Source organism: Limulus polyphemus, unplaced genomic scaffold (genome assembly GCF_000517525.1).
Source record: "Limulus polyphemus unplaced genomic scaffold, Limulus_polyphemus-2.1.2 Scaffold4312, whole genome shotgun sequence".
Classification (NCBI taxonomy): domain Eukaryota; kingdom Metazoa; phylum Arthropoda; class Merostomata; order Xiphosura; family Limulidae; genus Limulus; species Limulus polyphemus.
In genome coordinates this window covers 1-12,087 of record NW_013669922.1, presented here as the reverse complement: position 1 = coordinate 12,087, position 12,087 = coordinate 1, and the positions used below count along the sequence as shown (strand labels likewise).

At 33.6% G+C, this 12,087-nt stretch overlaps 1 protein-coding gene across 5 annotated transcripts in view; it reads right to left on the bottom strand.

The window, feature by feature from the left end:
• The window catches only part of LOC106470946 (translation initiation factor eIF-2B subunit delta-like), a 68,733-nt gene extending 58,528 nt beyond the window's left edge, over positions 1-10,205 (bottom strand). The window contains exon 1 of one of the 5 annotated variants that reach the window (XM_022399588.1): positions 10,053-10,205. The gene's annotated coding sequence lies outside the window, so the exon portion shown is untranslated. The remainder of the gene's footprint in view (positions 1-10,052) is intronic. The other 4 variants (XM_022399589.1, XM_022399587.1, XM_022399590.1 and 1 more) reach the window with 4 other exon arrangements.
• Positions 10,206-12,087: the final 1,882 nt, after the last annotated feature.

Sequence of the window (12,087 nt, the reverse complement as noted above, 5' to 3'; positions counted from 1 at the left end):
CTGAACAAAATTTGCTGAACAATCGTTGACACTTACGAACATTCAAAACATTTCCATAAACTTCTTCAATATTCTTTATGGCTACAGAGGTGTTGCTTCCCTTCTTGTCTTCAAACAGCATTACATGCCAAATTCTTTACACATTATATAGGCTACACTAACGTGACGTTTAGGTGGTTTTTTAACTATTATAAGTGATGTACTTTTATGGGGGGGGGGGGTATAATGAAAGTGTTCCAAAATGCAATATTAATTTCTTGATGACCTAATATAATACAATCTATCCAAAGTTATTCTTGCTGCTTTTTTTTCTCACTTAAATGTTACTTTATTAAGGTCATTGCTGTGGAATTAAAAAATCCACCACCACAACAGGTAACTATTGTACAAACCGTAAGATACAAACAGTGAAATTTATGAAGATTATTTATTTTTATAATTATATCATGAACTCATGGTGAAAAGACATAAACTACTATTGCAATGCAGATTTATCCTAGACAAGTTGATAAAACAAGAGCCTTACTAGCAATTGCTAGTGGATTAATCTTTTTGTTCTATTGGTAAATCACTATTCTGGCAAGCAACAGATCTTAGGTTCAATTCCAAGCCAAGGAAATAAGTATTGAAATCACCCACAATCCTGAGATAAGGCCAGTAGCTTGAGTTAGTTGTTAAAAAGAGCCTTAATAGCAATTGTCAGCAATTTTAACCTTTTAACTGAATTGGAAGTCAAATTTAGTATTTCAGTTGTGTTTCTGATGTGCAGTCATGTTGCTAAAAATATCTAAACTTGCAACTAAAGTTTGTTTACAGCTACCTTTCTCTAAATGACAAAGTTTGTGCATACTGAAGTTGATTTAAATGATTTCTAACAAATTTACCCCATACTCTTTCATCCCAATTACTGGGTGGTTATAAGTTCAGTAGTTTACTTCCCAGATGAATTAGCATATAATGTTGTAATAAGGATTCAGATTCACAGTAACAGCATTTCTATTGGTAATATTATTCAGATAAAATCTGCTAGAAAAATATTTCTTAGGAAGTTATGTGCCTAGGCAAGCTCATTTTTTCCTGATGGTGAAATTTCCCTTTAAGAAAAAAAAAATTAAAATATAAGATGTAAATGAAAATTGATGTATTGAACATTATTTTAAATGTTGGAGACAAAATGCTTATACAAATTACTCGTGTTTGTAAATAGTTTCTTTTTTTTTTTAGAGAATGTTTAACAAATTTTCTTAATATGTACAATTTTTTCCCTTCATAAATAAAGAGCACTTAGGTTAATACTTGTGATCTTTCATGTATGCACTGTATAAAGACCAGAACTATAATTTTTCTGAAATATAATTTAGAATCTTACACTTTAATAATTGTATACTTTTAGGAAAGTAATAGGAAAGTTTTTATTTTAAATGGCTGTATGTTATAGTAAAAACACACTAGTAGTGTCTGCACTACTTCTGGAACATGCATGCTCTTTGCCCGAACAACATGAAATCTAATATCTGGGTTGTAAAGGCCAACCAGCTACAGAGGCAAAACCCTAACATCGAGAGAAGAAAACATTAATTTAGAGACAACTATACCAGAGCTGGCCCGCTCCTGCAATACCAGATGCATCTGGCAGCAGTCAGTCGGCGAGCCAATGTACAGATCCCCCACACTTGATGAAATATTGTACACAACTCGTGGGATTTGTCCAGGCCCCAACCAACTAGACAAGGTCCCACATCTCATTGTTGGAATTATAGGGCTGTGGACCCAAAGCTAGATCCAAGACATAGTGGCTAGGTTATGAGGACTGCATCATGGTATTACTGGATCCCAACCTGAAAGTTACGGAATGTTGCATGTCGAGCCATGGGAATCATGAAGAGAAGTCAAGCAACACAAAAGTGGACAAGCCCCTTAAAGACCATATGCCCACTGATAAGGGTGGAATCTCCATTGTGTTCTGATAGAACCTGTAGCCAACACAGGAGGTATGGAAACCCTAACAGATGTAGGAAACCATTTGGTAGAAGAACAGGAAAGGAGAGAGGCCAAAGTCAAAAGAGAAGAGAGGAGACGGGCCACATCCACTCTAGATTCCATGGAATCAGGAATACCTGCAAAAAATCGAATGTCTGATAAAAGGAGCTACTCTGAAATCTCTAAAGGCCAAAGAAAGAAGTCAAACAAGACATCTCTTTCATAAATATCCCAGAAACAAAACAACCAGGAGATCAAGAAGAGAAAGCAGAAGCTAATAATTTTATCAAAGTAGAAGTCAATAAATCATTAAGATTCTCTGAAAATTGAGTATGTGATCTGTGATAAGCCTCAACCAATTGTTGTAAAGAATATGAAACATGCAAAACAGTTGTGAGGGACAAGCGAAGTCAGGAAAATTATGTCAGGTTAAAATAAATAGTGACATCAGAAATAAAACCCAAAATAAGGAGAAAGAGATCTAACCTCTGAGAATCCAAATATGGGTTCTCTAGGTAATGGAAAGCTAAAGCATGCTGATCCAATAAAAAAAGGAGGTCAAGGTATGGCAGCATCCTCTCTCATGTATTCAGCAAATCTCCTAACATGCACAGCAATGTCTGATGAAGGTGGAAAGACCAGGTAATCAGCCAATGACTTTCCCCCCAACAAAGAAGGAGAAGAGTCGTAAGCTACAAGACATTAAAAACTTGATGTACCAGTTACAAAACAGAGCAGGATGCAGGATATCCATCCTAGGCTCATGATTAGCTGTCTTGAGCAAAGGAAGGTGCCAGAGAAATAGTCCAAATTCTCACCAGTCTGCTCCTGATCCCCTGGAAGTTCAGCCTCTGAACTGACAAGAGAAAAACATCAACCTCATGAAAGACTCCATCTCTCTGCATATGAGGGAATGGAAATTCGACACCCAAGTAAAGCTAGACTCCAGAGGTGACAGAGTATGAGCACTAGACGACTTTGTATCAGAGACGTGAATTTGTGAATTCATATCCAAAAACGTCTCAAAACAATTTTTTTAATATGTAAAATAAAGAAAATAAACAACAAACTCAAGACTCAATAAGAAAGGTCTAAAGACAAAAAGAAATCATCTAAAGCATACGTATAACTAAAGCTATTCAAACCATTGTCATAACATTCTGTCATTGAAAAAAAGTGAATAGGAAGTAATAAGGGGGAGCTTATATAAGGATCTGGGATAGAGAATGCACTGATGTAGGTGGAAAGAATCACAAAATTTAACTTGAAGTATTACAATCAATCTGAACATAAATAATATTTTTTAGACCCAAATACAGCATAGTTAGGAAGCCTGGTAAATTACAATAGATTTTCGTGGTATCAGTATAATCATTTAAAATTTTTTGGTATTCAAAAAGGGTTATATAAAGTCTACAAAAATTATTATTTTTTTTGTACATCGACACTCGATTTTGGAGAATGCTTATAACGAGTGTTAACAAGTACGACTCATGAGTGCAAAAAAGAATTTCAAAACATCGTAAGTAGTGGAGATTACCGTTTTCCGAATGTTTTTAATTTACTGTTTTATGTTTTTAAGAAAAATAACTAATGTTTAAATATTTATTTGTAAATAGTAGTAGTATATACACATATATACACACACACACATATGTAATCTATGTTAACCGAAACCTTACTGTACCTTACAAAATATTGGAAACTGGTTACTGTGAAAGCATGGTAAAATATGAAATAGGATATTCGTAAGCACTTTCACACCTATGACCACCCAAGTTTATTGGATTGGATACAACTGTATAGAGCCACATTAATTTTTTTTTTTCACTTTTATATAGTACTTTAGACAATTCTCATTGCAACTACTGTACTGTGTAAACAAGCCAATAAATACTACCCCACTGTGTTTTCTGACCCTGTATTTGAATAGACTCTGTAGGAAATATCTGCTTATCAACCAGCATTCAAATACCTACCAAATTTATTGGATAGGCCCAGACTTTCTATAAAGCCAGAGCAGGAACATTTTATAATACTTTAGACAATTCTCATTGTAACCATTATACTTTCAAGAAGTTGATAAATCTTACCCCAATGCGTTTTCAAAGCAGAGAAAGTTCTGGGAATTGTGCCACAAAAGTTTATTTGATAATTATAGTGTCAAAGTACAGTAACACCTAAACAGTATTATGGTTAGAAGTAGCAGAATGTAACTGGAATGAGTAGGTTCTGTTACGTAACTGATTTCAACCTTTTATCTTGTGCAGATGAGACTAAAGGAGGAAGGGAAAGCAAAAGGAGTTGAAAGTTATAGACGTGGATAATCTGTGGCATAAACAAAAAGAAAAGAATAAGGTTTTGTTATCTGGGGGGAAGGGTGGAGGCCATAATTAACAGAGCAAATCAAATAATTAAGGTTCTTAGCAATGTTGCAATATTAGTAGCATATAATAAGACTAATGATGTAGGGAAAGGTAAGTTAGAGAAATTAACTGTGAGTAAAGGAGGCAGCAAAAGTATTTAAAGAGAAAGGAAACAAATCAAGTTTGTTAGAGGAGGCAAGATTCGATATATGTCTCTAGGGCCGAATGATAGGCTTAAATCATTGTGTGTAAAAACAAGCAAACAAGTTAGATGGATTTGTGGGATCAAGCAAATTGTTAAATATTCAAGATAAGCATGTTCTACACACACACACACACAAAAGGTAGATGAAAGTAACAGACCAGGGTGGCTAACTAGAAGTACTAGGGAGAAAATTAAAAATAAAAAGTTTTTTTCTGAAACAAAATTATCATCATCACCCAACCAGACAAAAAAAAACAGAGTTTGTTATCCTCAACAAAGTTGAGCCAGATATGTTTTCAAAGGTATTAAAAGTGGTTAATGACTGTATAAACTGCCTCTTACTAAAATGTTTTGTAAGTATTTGAGTAGTTGACAGGTGCCAGAAAATTGGAAGCTAATGTTACACCTATTTTTAAGAGAGGTAAAATATGCTGTCAGACCTCAAAAATTCTGCCTTTTTTCCAGAAGAAATATACAGTTCAATATAAAAATATGTGATCAAGTAAACATGTTAAACAGTGACTGTAAAAATGTTAAACAATGAAAGAAAAATAGCTAGGTAATCATGTTTTGTTACTTCAAAATGAAACAAGATATTCTCTTTCGTAACCGAGTTGTTATGTAGGAAGGTACATATCTATTGTTCTTGGCAATGCTGTATGCAGCAATAAAATCTGTGTAAACTGAATACAAGATTGGTCATAGTTGTTGACTATTTTCTAAGATAATTAAATTGATTTAGATGTAACCAAAAAACAACTGAAGTGTCACATTCTTGTCTGCTCTAAAAATGTTAGACTTCTAAAATATTTGCAGAGTGATGGTGATAGTTAACAGAAATCAAAAGACAGTAAAAGTACCAAAGTGGGGAAAAAAAACACAGCTTGCAAAAAGTGAAAAAGAGACTGAATAAAAAAAATTTGTTGCATATGAAAAACTGTTTAATACAGATTACAATGTTATGAACAGAAAATAAATAATTCAGGAATTTCAAAGATTATGAGCTCTACAGAGCAAAAGTGGTGTTGAAGTAGGGATGAGCTGTTTGAATGACAAGGCATATAAAGATTTTTGTATAAGCATTTCAAATTGTTTTGAAAGATGAAACAACAGAAGATTTATGCACAGCAATATTTATTAGTATCCTCATGGATGAATCAGAGAAATGATTGAACATGAATTAGTTTATTTAAGCTATGTGTGGTAAAATGGTGAGGTTAAAATCAAACTAGCTGATACAGAGGCACTTGATCATGGGTATGCAGCTGGAGTAAAAGAGGGAATACTGAAGGGGTTTGAATCTGTGGGAATTACACCAGAAAGTCTTAGGGAAAAGCTTGTTGGAATAAATACTGTTGGGTCCGCTGTGAAATTACTTATGGACAAAGTAAATGAGCATTTAGAAGAAAATAAGAAATTTTACAAATTACTGTAGTAGTTCATTTTATTACACACAATTTAAAGCAAGCAGTTTGTGATGCTAAAATGGGTTGTGGGTATGTTGATGAATTTGGTAATGTTATGACAAGTGTATTCAAACAGTATTATCATGAACCATGATAGGGGTTAGTAATATAGATTGGAAGGAACTGTACAAAATCCTACTAGAATATTAAAAAAAAAAATTGCCTTAAGCAGTAAAGATTCAGTTTAAACAACACTTTAAAACATTTACTATTGACTGTTAAGGCTGTACACATACAAAAAAGCATGCATGTTAAATTACAAGGAAAAGAAAATCTGCTCAAAATGGCCCATTTGTAATTCTTCTTCTTACTATTATTATTCTCTTGCCAGTCTGCAACAAAAACAGCTTGGTATATTGCAAATGTCATAGGGGTATTGAGAGGTCAATTTATTTCTTCTATCTGGTATCCCTTTAAAAAGCATAAGTACAGGGTGAAACAGGAATTACCAGCCAATAATAAATGAACATTAGATGACTGTAGCATGTAGGTTCTCAATGCTTTGTACCTTATACAATCTGTGCCTCTAGGGAGCCAACCCCTAAATTGTGTGTGAAGTGAAGGAGTAAAATAAAATAAAAATCTATACAATAATATTAAATTTCATTACACACATTCGTAGAATAGTTACTTTAAAAGACACAAAGGTTTATTTAAAGCAATATTTTAGATATACATGTTTTATTTGAAAAAGCTACTTTTCTACTGGTAAAATTTTACACACACTTAGTGGGGGTTGTGTCTTAGTCTAGGAATGTATTTGTCTACTGCTTTGCATTCTATATAAAGAATTTAGTTACACAGAAGCTATAAATGCTCACTATATTCTCAACCAAATCTCCAGCTGCAACTTAACATTTTACATCTCCAACTAATGTGATCAGATAGTCAACAGCTACAGTAAATCATTACGAACCGTATCAGCTAGCTGCTAGCTATGTTTATTATCATTAGAATGTATAAGTTTAGCTACCATATAATGGGAACTTAGAAACCTGCAAACAGGGATTATACAAAAAAGTAAGGAGACAAGGCTGGAAATACTGTAGACATTATTTACTCAATCTACAAATCCTTATTTTGACTCCACCAAATGAAATTCTAGGTAACAACATGGAGTCCAAATAGTGTTTCGTAGTTTGAGTAAATAATATCTACAGTATGTCTAGCATTGTTTTCTTTTTCATGATCCCTGTATGCAGTATTTAAATTTCCCAATTTTTTATTTAACTTGTTTTTATACACCAAACATAGGAGAGCTTTATGAAGTTGCAGTTTCATTGGATCAAGAATTACAGCACTGGGTAGCAAGCCAGAACAGAGAACTTAAAGCATTTCTTGACAACTAATGTCTGTAGGACATCACTAACACAGGTAGAGATTACATCGCACAGACAATAAGGGGGGGGGGGCTCATAACTGAGTTGAAAACCCGAGAGGTTTTTAACCTTCTTACACATTGTGATAGACTGGACAAATTTGCTCTCTGAAGTTTCAGTCCTTATTCAATAGAAGAAAAGTTTGATTTTTGAAATAGGAAAGAAGGTGAATGAACTGAAGGAAAATTGTCAACAAGGGAAGATGGCGAGGCAAAATGTTGAAAAACTTTCCAAGTGAAACTGAAAATGGTGAATTTACAGGAGGTGAAAATGGCTAAGCTCAGACAAAGAAGTTACAAAAGAGCAAATAAATGCTGAAATATATTAGCTATTGTCATCAACTGAATTTTACATAGAAGAGAGACTCATAAAACACCTTGGAGGTGAGCCGCATCCTCTATTCAACATATTCGATTTTCACTTTTGGCCATGTAAGGATAATAGTTCTGAAGAGTTCAAAGGCTATGGACATGAAAATGGTAAGACAATATTGCCCACTGTTATTAATAAAGAAGCAGAATATGCCTTGGAAAAGAAGTTGGATTTGAAAATTTATATCACTAGAAATCTCAAAAACCTGTTACATATGCTTATGAAAGCATTTTAGTTAATGAGGATGTTGAGAATTTAAGACAGAATGTGAAAGGGCATTGTGCCAACTTAACAAGATTAGTAAACATTTTTTTAATTTAAAAAGGGAAAATAGGGATGGTCAAACAAATTATAGAAACAAGTGGAATCAAAATGCAAAGATTATGCTTTCAAGCATACAACTAGACTCTAAAAAAGTAAACAAACAAGGCTGAAAATAGTGTCTACATAATCTTCTCAAGCTACAAATCCCTATTTTGACTCCACTAAAATTGATAAGTACTACAGACATGGGATGGAGAACTGTCGTATAAAGACAGGTTAAAGTCCTTAAAATTATTTTCTATTGACAAAATAAGAGATAGAGGATTTCTGATTGTAGTGTTTAAATTTATATACAAGATTGATGCCTTTTTTTCATGTTTAATGGTAAGAGTGATAACACTAGGAAATGCAGATTTATATTTTGACATATAGAAATTCTTTGCAAATTAGATAATTTGACTTTTCAAATAGGGTGGTCAACCTCTGAAATAAATTGCCTTCAAATGTGATACATGCTATAGAATTGTAAGAGTTCCAGAAAGGGTTTAATAAGACAAGTGCTTGAAGATTCAGAGCTAGATATAATACACAAACGTACATTAGATGAAATGAATGGAACAGCCACGATGGTCCAAGGGGACCCTTGTTGTCCCTAAATGTTATGGTAATACTAATAATAGTAAAGTTAAAAGAATTTTAGGGTGTATTTATGAATCATTGATTACAACTCAATGCAAATTACTACTAAGGCCTCACTTGAAGTTAGAATATGGTGTTACCATATTTTTTTTGTGGCTTAAATATTATAATTTTATTCTGAATCTTCGTGTGGGTTATAGTTCATTTAGCAGCAAAATTTATATTACTCTTAAGATTTTCTTGTAATTAATCTATTTTTGAAGTTATTAAATACTATGTACAATTTTGGTTTCCTTGTCTCACAAATACTGACTTGTTGGAAATGATTCAGGGAACTGTTAGTACTTAGATTAATGGTACTTAGATGTAAGAGTTATCTTAAGGGAATAGGTTAAGATTTCTAAACTTATTTTCTCTTGAATAAAAAATACTAAAAAAGGTAAGAAGTGATCTTAAAGTTTTCAATTTTTTTTAAGGCTTGACAAGATAAAAGACTTCTAATTTATTTATTTCCTATTCTGAAGACAATAAACCAATAGGGCACAATCTTTGAAAAAAAACAGTTAAGTTTTATTTTTCTCCCGCTATTAGAGCGATTGTCTTATTGAATGAGTTGCCATTAGCAGTAGTGAAAGCCATTCACTTTATCATACAACTAAAAGAGTTTATGAAGAAAAATATTGATTTCCTGAAAAATAATTGGCGGACTTAAATGTTTTCTTTTCTCGTGGGCCAGTGTACAACTACAAGTTACAACAGCGTTGACTTGAAGGACAAAATAGTCCCTTGTTATCCATATTTTAAAGTAAATATTAGTTTCATTTAAATCACTTATGTCTTGCGGTATTTAATTCATAAAAGTAGTACACCACTTAAACCACAATTATTTATTATTACAAAAACAAAGATGTTTTGCTACATGTTTCAGCCACATGACTAAATTATTGAATACTTTCACCGCCTCAATGTTCTGTATATTAATATTAAAAATAATAGTGTAGTATTACTATTAGGCGCGTCAAAGAACTATGTTAGTTATGCTTACCAATTAATAAGAACATTAATTTCTGATCAGATAGTACAGCTAATTACACGCGTTGTTTTTAGTTTACATTCTTACTTCTAAATCTTAAGTTGTATTAGTATTATAAATAATTTAGAATGCATTGTTTCTTCAGGAATGACGCCATGATAAAGTAGTAAAATTCTAAACAAAGTAAATACGTTTAGTTGCTGAATCCAAAGAGTTCCAAATTCAGTAAGGTGTCTACATAATTATTTTTTATTACAAAAGTATATAACGTAAATCAATTATTATTAATTGTTTTATATATATATATATATAAATCTAAACGCTAACAAATCAACATTCAAAACTTACATTGCAACGTGGTAACGGTAACACAAACGCCACCTAAACAAGACTGGCTGATGAAATTGTAGTCGACACTCCACCGTCAAGCGACGAAAACTTTGTTTCGTTATTAATACGAGACCTGTATATAGTGCGTTGACTACGCGTGCCCACTACAGGGATGAAATCTTAACATTAGTGTTATATAAGTATTCGTGCTTACCGCTAAGCCATCGAGGGGGGCGTGATAAAATATATTGCATAATCTGACAAAGATCCGGGGATGTTAAAAAGTAATGAATTTTGCTTCATCCCAGTCGTAATAATACTAGATAACGTGAAAGTTATTTTTACTTAATTGTTAGGCAACGTGAGGACAGTTTTATTACAGTTGTACTTGTGTCACCTTACTAAACCGAAAAAGAGCTGCCTAAACAGAGCAGACTACAACTTTGTACTATTGTTACGCCTCCAGTCGTTAGTTAATTTTCCGTAAATTCGTTCCGACGAAACTTTAGCGACACAAGTCCTTTCTTAAATAAAACTGGTTTATTATTTCCGAATAAAACTTTACGATACGCTTAATTTCAACAGTCGCTCTATAACAACACTATAACTCTCAACGAACTTCTCACGTGCTTAACAATATTCTCTCTGACTGCAGTTCAATTACTCATTACCTCTGTTGTCCCATCACGTTTTGAACGTCTTATATATACAAGACTAACACATATCTAGTAAATGCTAGGGCATTCTTGAAGGAAAAGGATATTTCTAGAAACAGGTGGCGTGATACTAGTCACGTGACCTCGCTGACGCAACACTTCCCCTCCTTAGTATTGTTCGTCCCGAACAATAGCCACTTACAATAAACCAATAACAATTAACAATAACTTAATCAAAATGTACAGAATTATAAACACAAAATTACAATTCAACAAAGTCTCTTAATTTTACTGGACGTATCTTCTTCCGTACTGGTCTCCGTCTCGTTGGCTTCTGCTTCATATGGGGTTCATCTGCCTCATCAGGAAATGCCCTATCGTCGATAACAATCACATCAGTGGTAGTAACTTCATCAAGAGCTTCACCGTTTCCCTTCTCAAAACTGAGTAGAGTTTCTTCTTCGACGGTGGCTTCTTCAGGTGGCACGTCTTCAGCAGCGTCATTTGTTCCTTTCTTCACTTCGTCCCAACTGAAATGTCCTGAACCGTGATAACGCCAAATCCTGTTGGCATGCACCATTTTTGGCTTACCTCGCCGACAACATTTTATCCGGAAAGTCACGTCTGAGAGACGATCTACTATGTCATATGGGCTTTCCCATGGCGAAGACAACTTAGGAGACTTCCCTTTGGTCTTCCTGGGATTATACAACCATACCTCGTCTCCTGGTACAAAACTGACGTCAGTAGAGCTCTTATCATAAGTTAACTTCATCGAATCAGTAGATGTTTTCAAGTTTGAACGCACTTGATGGTGAATATCATCCATCCTTTCCGATAACACTTTCACAAACTCTGACACATTCTCAGGCAACTCTTCATAAGGTGGGCGTCCTGTTAACCCGATGACTACCGGTACTAACTTTCTTAGTAGGCAATGCAAGTGTGCATTTGTGAATTGAAAACATGATAGAGAACTTATCTTTTAATGGATTTCTGATTTTATTTTTATAAATAGTAGCATAACATTCAATTATTTGTACAAAATTGTATTCTTTAATGAAGTTTAAAAGAGGAATTTAATGAAGAAATTCCTAAAATACGTTTTAGACTGTAAATAAGCGCCCTCTAAGAAGAAATGTTTTTTTCAAAAATTTTTTTAAGATATTTCCTTTCACCTCAGCACTGGTTCTGCCATCTATGATTGGTATCTAAACCGTTTTCTAGTCTGTTTTCTTTATAAAACTGCGACACAAGTCCTTTCTTGTTGTAAAACTTTTAGCCAATCCTAGTCGAAAGTGTCAATTTCAGTACCAATTATTCCAATTGCTGTATCTCCCATTTGACAAATCATTGGATGATAAGGAAAGCACGTGATGAAAAGTTGTTTTCTGGAT